The sequence below is a fragment of the Camelus ferus genome, chromosome 10, assembly GCF_009834535.1.
Source record: "Camelus ferus isolate YT-003-E chromosome 10, BCGSAC_Cfer_1.0, whole genome shotgun sequence".
Taxonomy (NCBI): domain Eukaryota; kingdom Metazoa; phylum Chordata; class Mammalia; order Artiodactyla; family Camelidae; genus Camelus; species Camelus ferus.
Window position 1 is genome coordinate 65,956,627 of NC_045705.1, and position 13,818 is coordinate 65,970,444.

Sequence of the window (13,818 nt, forward strand, 5' to 3'; positions counted from 1 at the left end):
AGATCAGAAAGGGACCTACATATACATGGCCAATTGATTTTTGATAAGGATACCACGACAATTCAATATGGAAAGGTGAATCTTTTCAAGAAATGGTGCTAGAACAATAGGGGAGAGAGAAATGATCCTTAATCCTTACCTCACACCGTATCTGTAAGTGGTTTCTTGTTTCTGCTGATATTTACTCATAGTGGTTTACTTTCATGTGTTTGGCTGTTTGTGAGATCAAAGAATCCTGTAGTCTTAACTGGGCAAGGCTGCCTCCACAGAGGGTTTGCTTCTATTCTTTTAGAAGAATTTGCTCTTAGTTCCAGTGGGGTTGGGGAGCCATAGGAATGCTCAGTTCATTTTAGGACTAATTCAGCCTCTCCTGTGGGTTTAGCTCCAAGTGGGAGTCTCAAAATCAGTGTTTTAACGTTGTTCTTATTGTGAGAATTTTTAAATGTTGGCCTAACATTGATTGTTTGCTATATATTTAAAAACTGCAACTTTATTGTCATGGTTGATAACATTTCTGCTTTTACAAATGATTCACTTTGTATTAATTCAGAGCTTAATAAAAACATTGTAAATATTGTCTATAAAACAATCTAAATAGTTTTTTTTGTTGGAGCTGGTTGTTCCAACAGAGAAGAGTAAAACTAGTCTCTAAACTTCCTTGTTTGGTAAAGGACTTAGAACCCAGTTATCTGTCAGTTTTCTGACATGTATGAGAAATCTCTGTACCAGCAACGGATTTAGTATCTGATTCTATAACTCTCCTAAAAGTGGCACCTTCCCTACCTCTGAATATTGTCCTGCTAGTGATAACTTGGAAGTGTATGAATCAAAAGTCTGTCAGATTGGAAAAGTCTGCACTGCTGTGCACCTTTCTGGCCACCAACCAGTTGATTTGCTTCGCATGTGATCTGTCCTAGTTCACTGGGTCCTGGGTGCCAGCCCCCTGCCCTGCCCACTCCAGCACTGTAACAAGAGCTAATGCTTGTTGAGCATTGGCTGTGTGCCCGATGTTGAGCTGAATATTGTACATGGGTGATCCTTTGAATCTAATGCTTACAGCCAGGCTTTAGGGTGTGTGTTGTATCAATAGTTTCTCCATATTACAGATTTGGTAATAGATTCAGAGACATTAGGCAACATGTCCAAGGTCACACAGCTTAATGGAGGAGCCAGGATGTAAACCCAGTTCTGTCTGACTCGAGAGGTGACATCTTGTGGCAGGTACCTACCACAGTGTGGCTTAGGAGCCAAGTCCCAGATGCAGGGGCTGGACAGACCCACAGGGGCCCTTCAGGTTTGCCTTGAAGCATGTCATCTTCCCTAGTGCCCCTCCAGATCCTCCTCTGGTCTCAACGTGGACGGCTCAGGCAATAGGATGCTCGCAGCATCTCTGGCTTGTCAAGGTCCTTTCTGATGTAGGGTCAAAATCTGTCCCCCTTTGGCTTCCATGAGCTGGTCAGCCTTCTGCCCAGGGACCTTATAGAAGACATTAGGCTGCTCCCCACCCTAGGGAATCCCTTCAGATCTTGAGTCACTTGAGATATTTACTGTGCACCCGCAATGTGCCTGGGACAGAGCAGTGAGCAAGACAAAGTTATAAGCCTGGTAGAATTGACATTTTAAAGGGGGAGATAAAAAGTTCCATATTGACAGTAACACACACACACCCTTCTAGCCTTTCTGGATCATTCCAGATTTCCAGATTCGAGACACTTTGGGAATGCATTCCTAGATGAGGTAGCCACACAAAGGACATGGCCTTGGGACTGGCTGTGATGATCCTGCACAAGATGCCCTGACTTGTCCCTGGGGCTTGGAGGGGCCGCAGGTCCAGGACAATCTCAGAGCTTCACTCTGTCCAAATCTTGGGTAAAAAAAGGAGAGAAAAGCTTGCTGTCTCACTACCGTACACCCAACAAGCTGGCAGGGAGACAGGCCAATCCACTGGCCTCTCTACTCTCCCCGAACCCCAGAGTCCCCCTCTCCCACTCCACCAACTATCTCCTGCACCCACACCCTCCTCCCCTAACTAGGGCCCTAAACTCACATTCTGTGCTTCTCCAGCCCAAAGTTTGCTCCTCTGATCTCACAGCACTGCCTGCCCCCATCCCCATCCCCCACCTTGTCAGTTCTTCCTCCAGGTTCTGGCTTCTTCTACCTCCAAAGTCCCTCTCCAGTCCTGCCATTGCCCCAGACCAAATGTCAGTGCTGTTTCCTGAGACTGCACCTTCCTCTTCCTACTGCCACTCTGCTCTAATAGATATTTGGAATAGACCACTTTGAGACAACATCGCAGGTCACACACACACACACACAAACACACACACACACACACACACACACACACACACACTTCCTTTTATCAGATGACACTCCCTCTCCAGTCACTGACTCAGGACACAGTCAAACAAAAGGAGCCACGATCCTGGTTTCCCTGTCATAAACAATAGATCCGGAAGAACGAATGCTCAGATATTGGGCCCATCAACTTACCAGCCGATAAGGGGATAATGAAAGGATGAGGAGAGGAGAGGGGAGCTGCAGAGGTTTCTGAAAGGAGTAGAGAAGTTGAGGTGTCCCCAGGAAGAGCCTGTGTCCCAGTCCCCACGGGCACCCCCCTGGCTGAAGTATAGAAATGAAAAGAGAACCCAGGGGAGGATATAGCTCAGTGGCAGAGCATGTGCCTAGCAAGCACGAGGTCCTGGGTTCAGTCCCTAGTACCTCCATTAAAAATAAGTAAATAAATAAAGACCCAACTACCTCCCCTCAAAATAAAAAATAAAAATAATTAATAAGAAAAGAGAACCCAGAGAGACTGGGTTGCTCAAAGCCCCAATGCCTGTGCTGTGTTTCTGGGCTGGAGTGGGGTCAAGAGTGTCCTCAAGGATGATGGCCAATGGGAGCCCAAGAGTACAATTCAGGGGCTTCATGGAGTCCCTGGGCATCAGGAGGGATCCGGGCACAAGGGAATCATTCTCTTGACCACCAAGAGGCTTGTGTGATCTTGGCATCAAAAGCTGGTAGGCCTGGAGTGGCCCTGCTCTCAGGGTGGGGAGGGCCACGACGCTATTGAAGGGACCGAGCGGACTTTCCATAGGTGCCAGCAGGGACTGGCTGTGTCTTCCCTGGGAATACTGCCTCCTCCTTGCGGAGCGCTCACTACCTGACCCTTTATGTGAATGAATCTCATTTAAATCTCTCAAAACAATTTTACAGATGAGTGAACTGAGGTAGAGAGAAGTGAAGACACCCACTCAAGAGCCCAGCGCAGTATTGACAGGGCAGGTATTTTTCCTTATTTTTTAAAATCAATTTGATTAAAATATATTTGCCTACAATAAGTGCGTATTTTGAGTGTACACTTCAGTGAGTTTTGACAAACCTATACAAACATCCCTGTATCCACCACCATAATCAAGATAACCTTTCCATCCTCACAAAAGGCTCCCTTGTGCCTCTTCCCAGTAAGTCTCCACCCCGTGCCCCAGGCAATCAGTGATCTGCTTTCTGACACTTCTTTTTTGCTTTCTGACACTATTAGTTAGATTCATCTTTCCTAGAATTTCATAAAAATGGAATTATGCAATATGTACTCTTTTGTGTCTGGCTTCATATGTCATCTATTGTGAATTTTCCATTCAATTTTTTTGCTTGTCTTTTTTGTTTTGTTGTGTTACCAAGTTTTTAGATACGAGTCTTTTAGCTTTGCAATGTGTGTATTGCAAATATATTTTCCCAGTCTGTGGCTTGCTTTTTCATTTTGCAAATGATGTCTTTCTAAGAGTAGAGTTTAATTTATTTCATCAGTTTTCTTTTCTTTTATGGCTCATGCTTGTTCTGTCCTATCAAAGAAATCTTTGCTCATCCTGAAGACACAAAAATTTTCTCCTGTATTTTCTTCTGGAAAGGTTTATAGTTTTATAGTTATACTTTATAGCTTAATAGTTTTAGTTTTACATTTGGGTCTATGATCCATTTTGAATTAATTTTTGTACAGGGTATGAAGTAAGGATCAAAGTCCATTTTTTTTCCCAAATGGATGCTCAACTGTCCCAGCTTCATTTGCTAAAAAGCCTAACATTTTCTTCTTAAAATTCTCCTGACTCCTTTCTCGCAAATATTGGCTATACATGTGTGGATCTGTTTCTGGACTCTATTCTGTTCCATAGGTCTACGTTTTGACTATGTTTTTATTCTTATCCTAGTATTACACTGTCTTGTGAGTCCTCTAATCTCCTTCTTCTTCTTCAAAATTGCATTGGCTATTCCGGGGAGCACTGGTGAGGATGTGGAGAAGTTGGAACCCTTGTGCACTGCTGCTGGTGCCAGGGTAATGCTGACCTTATAAAGTGAGTTGGGAAATGTTCCTTCTTCTGTTTTCTGAAAGAATTTGTGTAGGATTGGTATTACTTCTTCCTTAACTTTGATAGAATTTACCAGTGAACCATCTGGGCCTGGTATTTCCTTTGTGGGAAGGCTTTAATTTAGGAATTCAATTTCTATAATAGACATAGGACTGTTCTATGTCTAGTTTCTGTTTCCTCTTGAATCGGTGTCTTTTAAAGAATTTGTCCATTTCACATAGATCATTGACTATATTGGCATAAAATGTGCATAGTATTTCTTGTTATCCTTTTTATCTTTTAAAAAGACTTGAATACTAAGAAAAAAACACATATTTACCCATGTAGTTACCATTTCTGGTGTTCTTCATTGCTTTTTGTACATCCGTATTTCCATCTGTTGTCTTTTCCCTTTTGTCCGAAGGACTTCTTAAAATTTCTTTTTTCATAACATTTTTTAATTTTAATTTTTTTCTTTTTTTAAAAAGCGTTTTTATTTGGGGGGTTTTGTTTGTTTGGGGGGGGAGCTAATTAGGTTTATTATTATTTTTTTAAATGGAGGTACTGGGGATTGAATCCAGGACCTCACGCATGCTAAACACATGCTCTACCACTGAGCTATACCCTCCCAGCCATAACATTTCTTATAGTGTGAATTTTATATCTTAAAAAGTCTTTATTTTGTCTACATCTTTGAAAAATATTTCTGCTGGGTATGTAATTCTACTTCGTTGATAGCTGTCTTTTTTTTTCCCCAGTGCTTTAAAGTTTTTCCTTCACTGTCTTCTTGCTTGCATTGTTACCAACAAGAAATCTGTTGTCATTCTTATCTTTATTTCATTGTACATACATACGTATTTTTATTCTGACTGCATCTTTTCTTTCTACCACTGGTTTTGAACAATTTGATTATAATAAGACTTGTTTTTTTTCATGTTTCTTGTGCTCGAGGTAAGTTAAACTTCTTAGCTCTGTGGGTTTATAGTTTTCACCAAATTTAGAAAATCTTTATTATTTCTCCAAATATTGTTTTGGAGCGTCTCACTCCCCTCCTCATTCAGAGACTCCAGTCACACATATATTAAAGCACTTGAGGTCCCACAGCTCACTGATGCACTTTTCAACTTTTGTGTTCTTTTTCTCATTGTTTCATTTTGGATAACTCCTTATAATCTTGAAGTTCATTAATCTTTTCTTCTGCAATGTCTAATCTGCCATGAATCCCATTCAGTATATTTTTCATCTCAGACATTGTGGTTTTCATCCCAGGAACTTTGGTTTGGGAATTTTTATATGTTGCAGTTCTCCTTAGTTTCTTGAACATATGGAATACAGTTATAATAATTTTAAGAGTGTCCCTATCTGCCAGTTCTAACATTTATTAGTTTTAGGTCAGTTTCAATTGACTGATTTTTCTTTTCATTATTGGGTCATATTTTCCTACATTTTTGCATGTTTGTAACCAGTTGCTGGATGTCAGGCATTATGAATTTTGCTGTTTGGGTGATTGATAAGATATTTTTGTATCCCTATAAATATTCTGGATTTGTGTTCTGGGACTCAGTTAAATTACTTTGAAATGATTTGATACTTTGGGTCTTGCTGTGAAATTTTGAGGGTTTCTTCCTCACACCGACCAATTCTCTGACACCAACTGCTGTCATTTCAATTTCGACACTACCTATCTGTAGTTAGCATAAAACTCCCAGTTCAAGGGCTTATCCCACAAGATTGCCCCTACTCCAGATGCCAGTTGCAAATGAGATGACCAAGCTACCCACATTTCTGCCTGGCCTTCTACAAATTTGGGGGTTCCTATGACCCTCCCCCCTCAGGTTCAATAATTCAATAGAACAACTCACAGAGCTCAGGGAAGTGTTTTATTACAAAGTTTATTATAAAAGATGTAACTTGGTAACAGCCAAATGGAAGAGATGCATAGGGTAAGGTATGTGGGGATACAGATTTCCTGTGCCCTCTCTGAGCACACCACCTTCCCAGCACTGGGTATTCACCACCCTGAAAGCAGTTAGCATTTTGTTGTTTAGGAGTGTTCATGGAGGTCTCATTGCGTAGGTATGATTGATGAAGTCGTTGGTCATTGGTGATTGAACTCAACCTCTAGACCCTCTCCTCTCCTTCAAGGTTTGGGGAGGGGCTGAAATTTCCAGCCATCTAATACATGGTTGGTTTCTCTAACTACACAGCTCCCATCCTGAATCTATTTAGGGGCCCACTAATAGGTACCTCATTAGCACAAATTTAGGCGTGGTTGAAAATGGCTTATGAATAACAGAAGACATTCCTATCAGTCAGTAAATTCCAAGGGTTTTAGGAGTTCTGTGCCAAGAACTAGGACAAAGACCAAATATATATGCATATATATAGATCTCAATAGATAGATAGATGTCAATATAGATATAGATAGGTATATTGACATATAGATTAAGATATAGATGATGATGGTGATGATGATGATTATACCAGGAATCTGTTAGGTGGGACCAGAGTAACATTTAATTTGGAGCTAATTATTCCTTACTAGTGAGGCAAGACCCTTCAAGACCCAAATGCCCTGTGTATTATAAAGTCTTCCATTCTGACTGTCTTTGGCCTATGAATGTCAATTAGGTCAAGTTGGTCAATGGTGTTGTTCAGATCTTCTATATACTCACTGATATTCTTGTACTTGTTCTGTCAATTACTGAGAGGAATGAATTGTGGATTTTTCTGTTTCTTCTTTCAGTTCTGCTAGTCTTTGCTTTATGCATTTAGGAACTCTTATTGAGTGCCTACAGCTAGGATTTTTATGTTTCCTTGAAACAACTCCTTTATAATTATACAATATCTCTCTTTATCCCTGGTAATATTCTTTATTTCAAAGAGAGCTACGGCAGTCAGCCATCAGGTCAAACGGCCAACACTGTGGCTCCAGGTAAGTCTCTTCTTGCCCTCCATATCTACCTTAGATATAAGTCCATAACTCAAAATTTACTGAGACTAGGTACCCCACTGACCAGGCATGATGAATCTCAAAACAGAGATTAAGCTGAAATGCGGAGAAAATTAAGGTTAATCCAAGTATATCATTCATTATGCTAAATGTGAAGGACTGAAGTCTTGCAATAAAGGGTAAACTGCCAAATAAGGTTAAAAACCCAAACCAGCCAAATAATATTGTATTATAATCATCAAACTTGCTAAGAGACTAGAACTTAATGATTCCAACCACTAAAAAGAAAGCATAATTATGTAATCTATATAGAGAAGCTAATTATTGCTACAATGGCAATCATATTACAATATATAAAGGTATCAAATTAACATACTATACACTTTAAATGTGCACAATGTTATATGTCAAAAATATTTCAATTTAAAAAAAAACCTGCCAAAAACAGTGTAATATTTGCATAACAAAAGATATATGGATTAGTAGATATATGGAATAGAATCGAGACCCCAGAAATAAACCCTTAAGTTTACAGTCAATGGATTTTAGACAGGAGTGCCATTCAATGGGGAAGGGACAGTCTTTGGTATTGAGAAAACTGGATATTCATATGTAAAAGAATAAAGTTTTAGTTTTTTTCTTTCAGGCATCCTGGAGCCAATGGACGCCTGCCAGAAACAGGACTTCTAAAATGATAAATATGTCTGGAAAGCTATGGTCTAAGGCCATTTTTGCTGGCTATAAGCGGAGTCTCCAGAACCGAGGGAGCACACAGCTCTTCTTAAAACTGAAGATATTTATGCTCGAGATGAAACTGAATTCTATCTAGGCAAGAGATGTGCTTATGTGTACAAAGCAAAAGACAATACAGTAACTCCTGGTGGAAAACCAAACAAAACCAGAGTAATCTGGGGAAGGTAACTTGCGCCCATGGAAACAGTGGCGTGGTTCGTGCCAAATTCTGAAGCAACCTTCTTGCTAAGGCCATTGGACACAGAATCCATGTGATGCTGTACTTCTCAAGGATTTAAACTTGTTGAAAAGTAAATATGTAAAAGTGTGGATTTGCAAAACTTCAATGAGGTATCACCTCACACCAGTTAGAATGGCCATCATTTAAAAGTCCATGAACGATAAATGTGGAGAGGGTGTGGAGAAAAGGGAACCCTCCTACACTGCTGGTGGGAATGTAATTTGGTGCAGCCATTATGGAAAACAGTACAGAGATTCCTAAAAAAAACTAAAAATAGATTTACCATATGATCCAGCAATCCCACTTCTGGGTATATATCCAGAGGAAACTCTTAATTTGAGAAGATATATGCACCCCAATGTTCATAGCAGCAGTGTATACAATAGTCAAGATATGGAAGCAACCTAAATGTCCATCAACAGATGACTGGATAAAGAAGTTTTGGTATATTTATAAATATACCAGGTACAAAACAGAATAAAATAATGCCATTTGCAACAACAAAGATGGACCTAGAGATCGTCATTCTAAGTGAAGTAAGCCAGAAAGAGAAAGAAAAATGTCATATAATATCACTAATAAGTGGAATCGAGAAAAAAACAGAAAAGAAAAAAAAGGACACTATGAACTCATCTACAAAACAGAAACAGACTCACATAGTAACAGTCTTATGGTTACTGGTGAAAGGGAGTAGGAAGGGATAAATTTGGGAGTTTGAGATTTACAAATGTTAGCCACTATATATAAAAATAGATTAAAAAATGTTTCTTCTGAGTAGCACAAGGAACTATGTTCAATATCATATAACCTTTAATGAAAAAGAACATGAAAACAAATATATGTATGTATATGCATGACTGGGACATTGTGCTGTACACCAGAAATTGACACATTGTAACTGACTCTACTTAAAAAAAAAAATAAGTGTGGATTTGTTCTTTTGTAACAAAAAAGAAAAGAAAAAAAGAATGAAGTGGATCTTTACACCACATACAAAAATTAACTCAGAATGGATCAAAGAAATCTAAATCTATCAAGAAAATCACAGATCAATATTAACAATTATATTTTTCAATATCCTTTTGAAAGACATTTTTAAAAAATGGAATAGAAAGCTGTCCCAGGCTTTCGGATGGTTAGACATAATAGCATAAAATGATCACTTGTCCCCAAATTAGTATATACATTTAATGCAATTTATATTAGCATTCTAATAAGTTTTCTCTTTTGATTGGTTTAAATGATCCTAATGCCTATCTCAAAGAATGCAAGTCTAGGAATAGTCAAAATATATGAAAAAGAATAGTGAGGGAGCCTTCTCTTCCAAGAAAGGGGCCATTATAAGGACACTGTAATCAAATTAATATGGTATTGGCAAAGAATAAGACAGAGTCACGGAGCCAATTTCAGAATATAGAACTGGGTCCCAACCCATTTTAGGATTTAATATATGACACATGTGGTATGTCGTCAATTCAGCAGGAAAGAGTCGTGTTGTGTACTAAGAGGTGCCAGCACACAGCTCGCTACCCATTTGGAGGAAAATAAAATTGGCCCATCTCTTACACCAGCCTCCAAAATAAAATCCCAGAAGGATCAAAGTCTTAAACGTAACCAATAACATAATTTTAAAATCTTGTAAGAGAATTTAAAAGATGACAAGAACTTTTTAACCAAGACTGGAAACCCAGAAGTTACGACAGGAAGGATAAAGCATATTTGACTATATAAAACATTTAAATGGATGTATGCCAAAAGATGCTAGAGACAAAGCAAAGAGACAAAGAATAGATTGAGGAAAAATATTTGCAATGCAGAAAACAATAGCAGCTTAATACTGCTCTGCAAATCACCCTGGGACAAACAACACAACAGAAAAATAAGCTAAGTGTATAAAGAGACAATTCACAGAGGAAAACTCCGATGGGCAACCAATAAAGGAAAAGATGCTTTGACTGAAATGTTGGGAAACACAGATCAAACTTATACTGCTATACCACTTCCCCATCAGTCTGGGAAAAAATTTAAAAGGCTTTAGCACCTATTGGCTGAAGAGGACATGGGAAAACAGGAATTTTCACGTCTTTTTTGTGGAAATGAGATATGTTACTTAAAAAAAAGGCCACTTAGCTAATATTTACAAAAATAGAAAATTCTTATATTTTTCATCCAAGCCATCCCACTCATGAGACTCCATCTCTTAGATCTATGACAGATTTATTGTAGCAATATTCATGTTGGCATACAACTGAGACCAAAGCAAATACCCACACGTCACTGAGTTCCACTTGTGGAACATTATAGCCATTGAAAAAGAGTGAATTAGAGCTGTAACAGTTGACTTGAAGAGATTTCCACAAGGTATTGCTAAATGAGAAAAGAAAAGTGCATTTGGTACCAACACTTACAGAGACTAAAAAACCAAACGAAAACCACATCCTGTGTATGTACATTGGCACATTTTTACAATTACATTGGTTTATTCTTGATTGTGAGAGTATTGGTAAAATAGGGAAGGATATCTATTAGGGTTTTAATCTGGGTCACAGAGGGGGTCGGTGGGAAGTATGGATGAAGGGGGGGAGAAAGCAAGCAAAAAGGACAAAGGAAAAATAGACTGCATAAAAATCCTGCATTATGACCATGTATTCATCAATTGCTCCAGAGAAACAGAACCAATAGGGTATATATATTTACATTTTAATATACATTTACTTATAAAGATTTATTATATCTTACATATATATATATGTATATTTCTGTCTCTCTCATAAGGAGTTGGCTTATATGATTACAGAGGTCAGGAAGTCCCATGAACTGCCATCTGCAAGCTGGAGGCCCGGAAAAGCCGGTGGTATAGTTTCAGTCCAAGTCTGAAGGTCTGAGAACCAGAAGAGCCAATGGTGTAAGTTCCAGTCCAAGGCAGAAGACTGATATTCCAGCTTATACAGTCAGGCAGAGAGCAAGTTCTTCTCCTCTGCCTTTTTGTTCTATTCTGGCCCAACAGATTGAATGACACCCACTCACAGTGAGGAAGGCCGCTTCTTTACTTGTTCTGTTGATTCAAATGCTAATCTCATCCAGACACACCCTCATAGACACACCCAGAAATAATGTTTAATCAAATATCTAGGCACCCTGTGATCCAATCAAGGTGATACATAAAATTAACCATCATAACCTCACACCAGTCAGAATGGCCATCATTCAAAAGTCAATGAACAATAAATGTGGAGAGGGTTTGGAGAAAAGGGAACCCTCCTGCACTGCTGGTGCAGCCATTATGGAAAACACTATGGAGTTTTCCTAAAAAAACTAAAAATAAAATAAACTTACCATATGATCCAGTAATCCCACTTCTGGGCATATATTTGGAGAGAACTCTAATTCAAAAAGATACATGCACCCCATTGTTCATAGCAGCACTTTTTACAATAGCCATGACATGGAAGCAACCTAAAATGTCCATCAACAGATGACTGGATGAAGAAGTTGTGGTATATATACAATGGGATACTACTCAGCCATGAAAAAAATAAAATAATGCCATTTGCTGCAACATGGATGGACCTGGAGATTGTCATTCTAATCGAAGTGAGCCAGAAAGATAAAGAAAAATACCATATTATATCACTTATATGTGCAATCTAAGAAAAAGACACAAATGAACTTATTTACAAAACAGAAAGAGACTCACAGACATAGAAAACAAACTCGTGGGAAGGGATAAATTGGGAGTTTGAGATTTGCAGATACTAATTACTATATATAAAATAGATAAACAAGTTTATACCATATAGCACAGGGAACTATATTCAATATCTTGTATGTATTCAATACCTATAATGAAAAAGAACATGAAAACAAATATATGTATGTATATGTATGACTAAAACATTATGCTGTATACCAGAAATTGACACAACATTGTAAACTGACCATACCTCAATAAAAAAAGACTAAAAAATAAATAAATAAAGTATGATGGGACATTTTAAAAAGTAGAAAATAAAATTAACCATCATAGACCATATATTCATTTATGTAAACTTATATATAAGCTATACATCTAAAAAACATTTCGAATTAAAAAGTCTGCCCTCCGTTGGAGCCATCTCACCTCAGAGGCAAGGGTTTACCCTCCCACTCCCATCAGGCGTTGGCTGAGGGTTGCTTCTGAAGGTGTTCATTTCCCAAATTTCCAGTATTCCCTGTGCTGGGCTGGATAGGCTCCCATGGTCAGAGGAAACCTCAGTCAGAACTCCAGACATCTGCTGTGAGAGACCCTCTCCGTGTACAGACAAATGTGGAGAGGCAGGGGAGGAGGGGCACAGTAGCATCTGATCCGGATGTGTAGCATTTTTGCAACAAAAGGCATAAGTGGGATATCGAAACACTTAACCACACTATTTGTGGTTAGAAGACCTGTTCCTTTTTGGACACTCATCATGTCCTGAATACTGTGCCTGACCTGCACACACATCATCCGCGGGCGTTATCTTATTATCCCTGTGTGCAACCAGTCTCTCTCCATGGCTTCAGCCCAGAAACTCTTCTAAAAGAGGTGCAATGGAGATGGGGTCCTCTGTGCTGGTGACATGGAGAATGGAAGGCAGGTGCCACCTCAAAGGAAATTGCTCAGCATAACCAGAGGCCCATTTCCCTTCGCAAACACTTTTTCAACACCCTTCAAGTCCAAATCCTTGGAGCTGTTATAGAAGGGGAGCCCTGGCTTCTTTCTCTGCTAGCCACATTGTATGTGGCTGATGAGGATGGTGACACTGCAGGAGATGGACTTTTATAATGGTTATGTGTAATCAGAGCATAGAAATATTTTAAGCAAAACAGTATATTTGGGGTGAAATAAAAATTTTGAAAAGCCTTCACGAGCCCTCCATCTTCAGGATGGTTCTAGGCAGAGCTCAAGTGAACCCTACAGCTCAGACCTGTAAAAGTGTGTTCATTAGGACAAACAGAGAACCAATTAATGCAACCTCATAACAACAATGGAAGTCCACTCTTGGGAAGTAGAATAAGGAAATTTCACATAAGCTTTATGATGACACACAGTTCTTACAGGATCTCCTGCTTGGAAGCTGCTGCTGTCGCACTCAGACTGCACTCCCAGTCTGTCTCTCTGCTGAGGTGGGGTCTCGTGCTCCTAGGGTCCCCACCAGGGTTTCTGGAGCAGGGCTGACAGGGGGTTGGATAGTGGATTGGGAAGAAGGGTCTGTGTTAGACTGATGTCTCTCCTAATACCCGGCTTGGTTAAATCCCCAAATTTCTGAGCCTTCGTGGTTCACCTGTCAAATGGGTACAGCACCTAGGCCATTCACAGGGTGACTGTGGGGTCAGATTCATTCCTCCAGCAAATGTTCACTGAAAGCCTCTTTTGTGCAGACACCATGCTAGCGCTGGGGAAATCGTGATGGATGATGCAGAAACTGCCCCTGGCCCATGGAGCGGTCCAGAGGCCTTCCTGGAGGAAGAGCCATCTGAGTTAAGAAAGCATTACTGAGGGGGGGCAGTCAGGAAGAGCAGTGAGCCGC

The 13,818-nt window shown here is 39.5% G+C and overlaps 1 pseudogene; it reads left to right on the plus strand.

Moving 5' to 3' along the window:
- The first annotated feature begins 7,996 nt into the window (after window positions 1–7,996).
- On the plus strand, window positions 7,997–8,327 carry LOC106728987 (annotated as a pseudogene).
- Window positions 8,328–13,818: the final 5,491 nt, after the last annotated feature.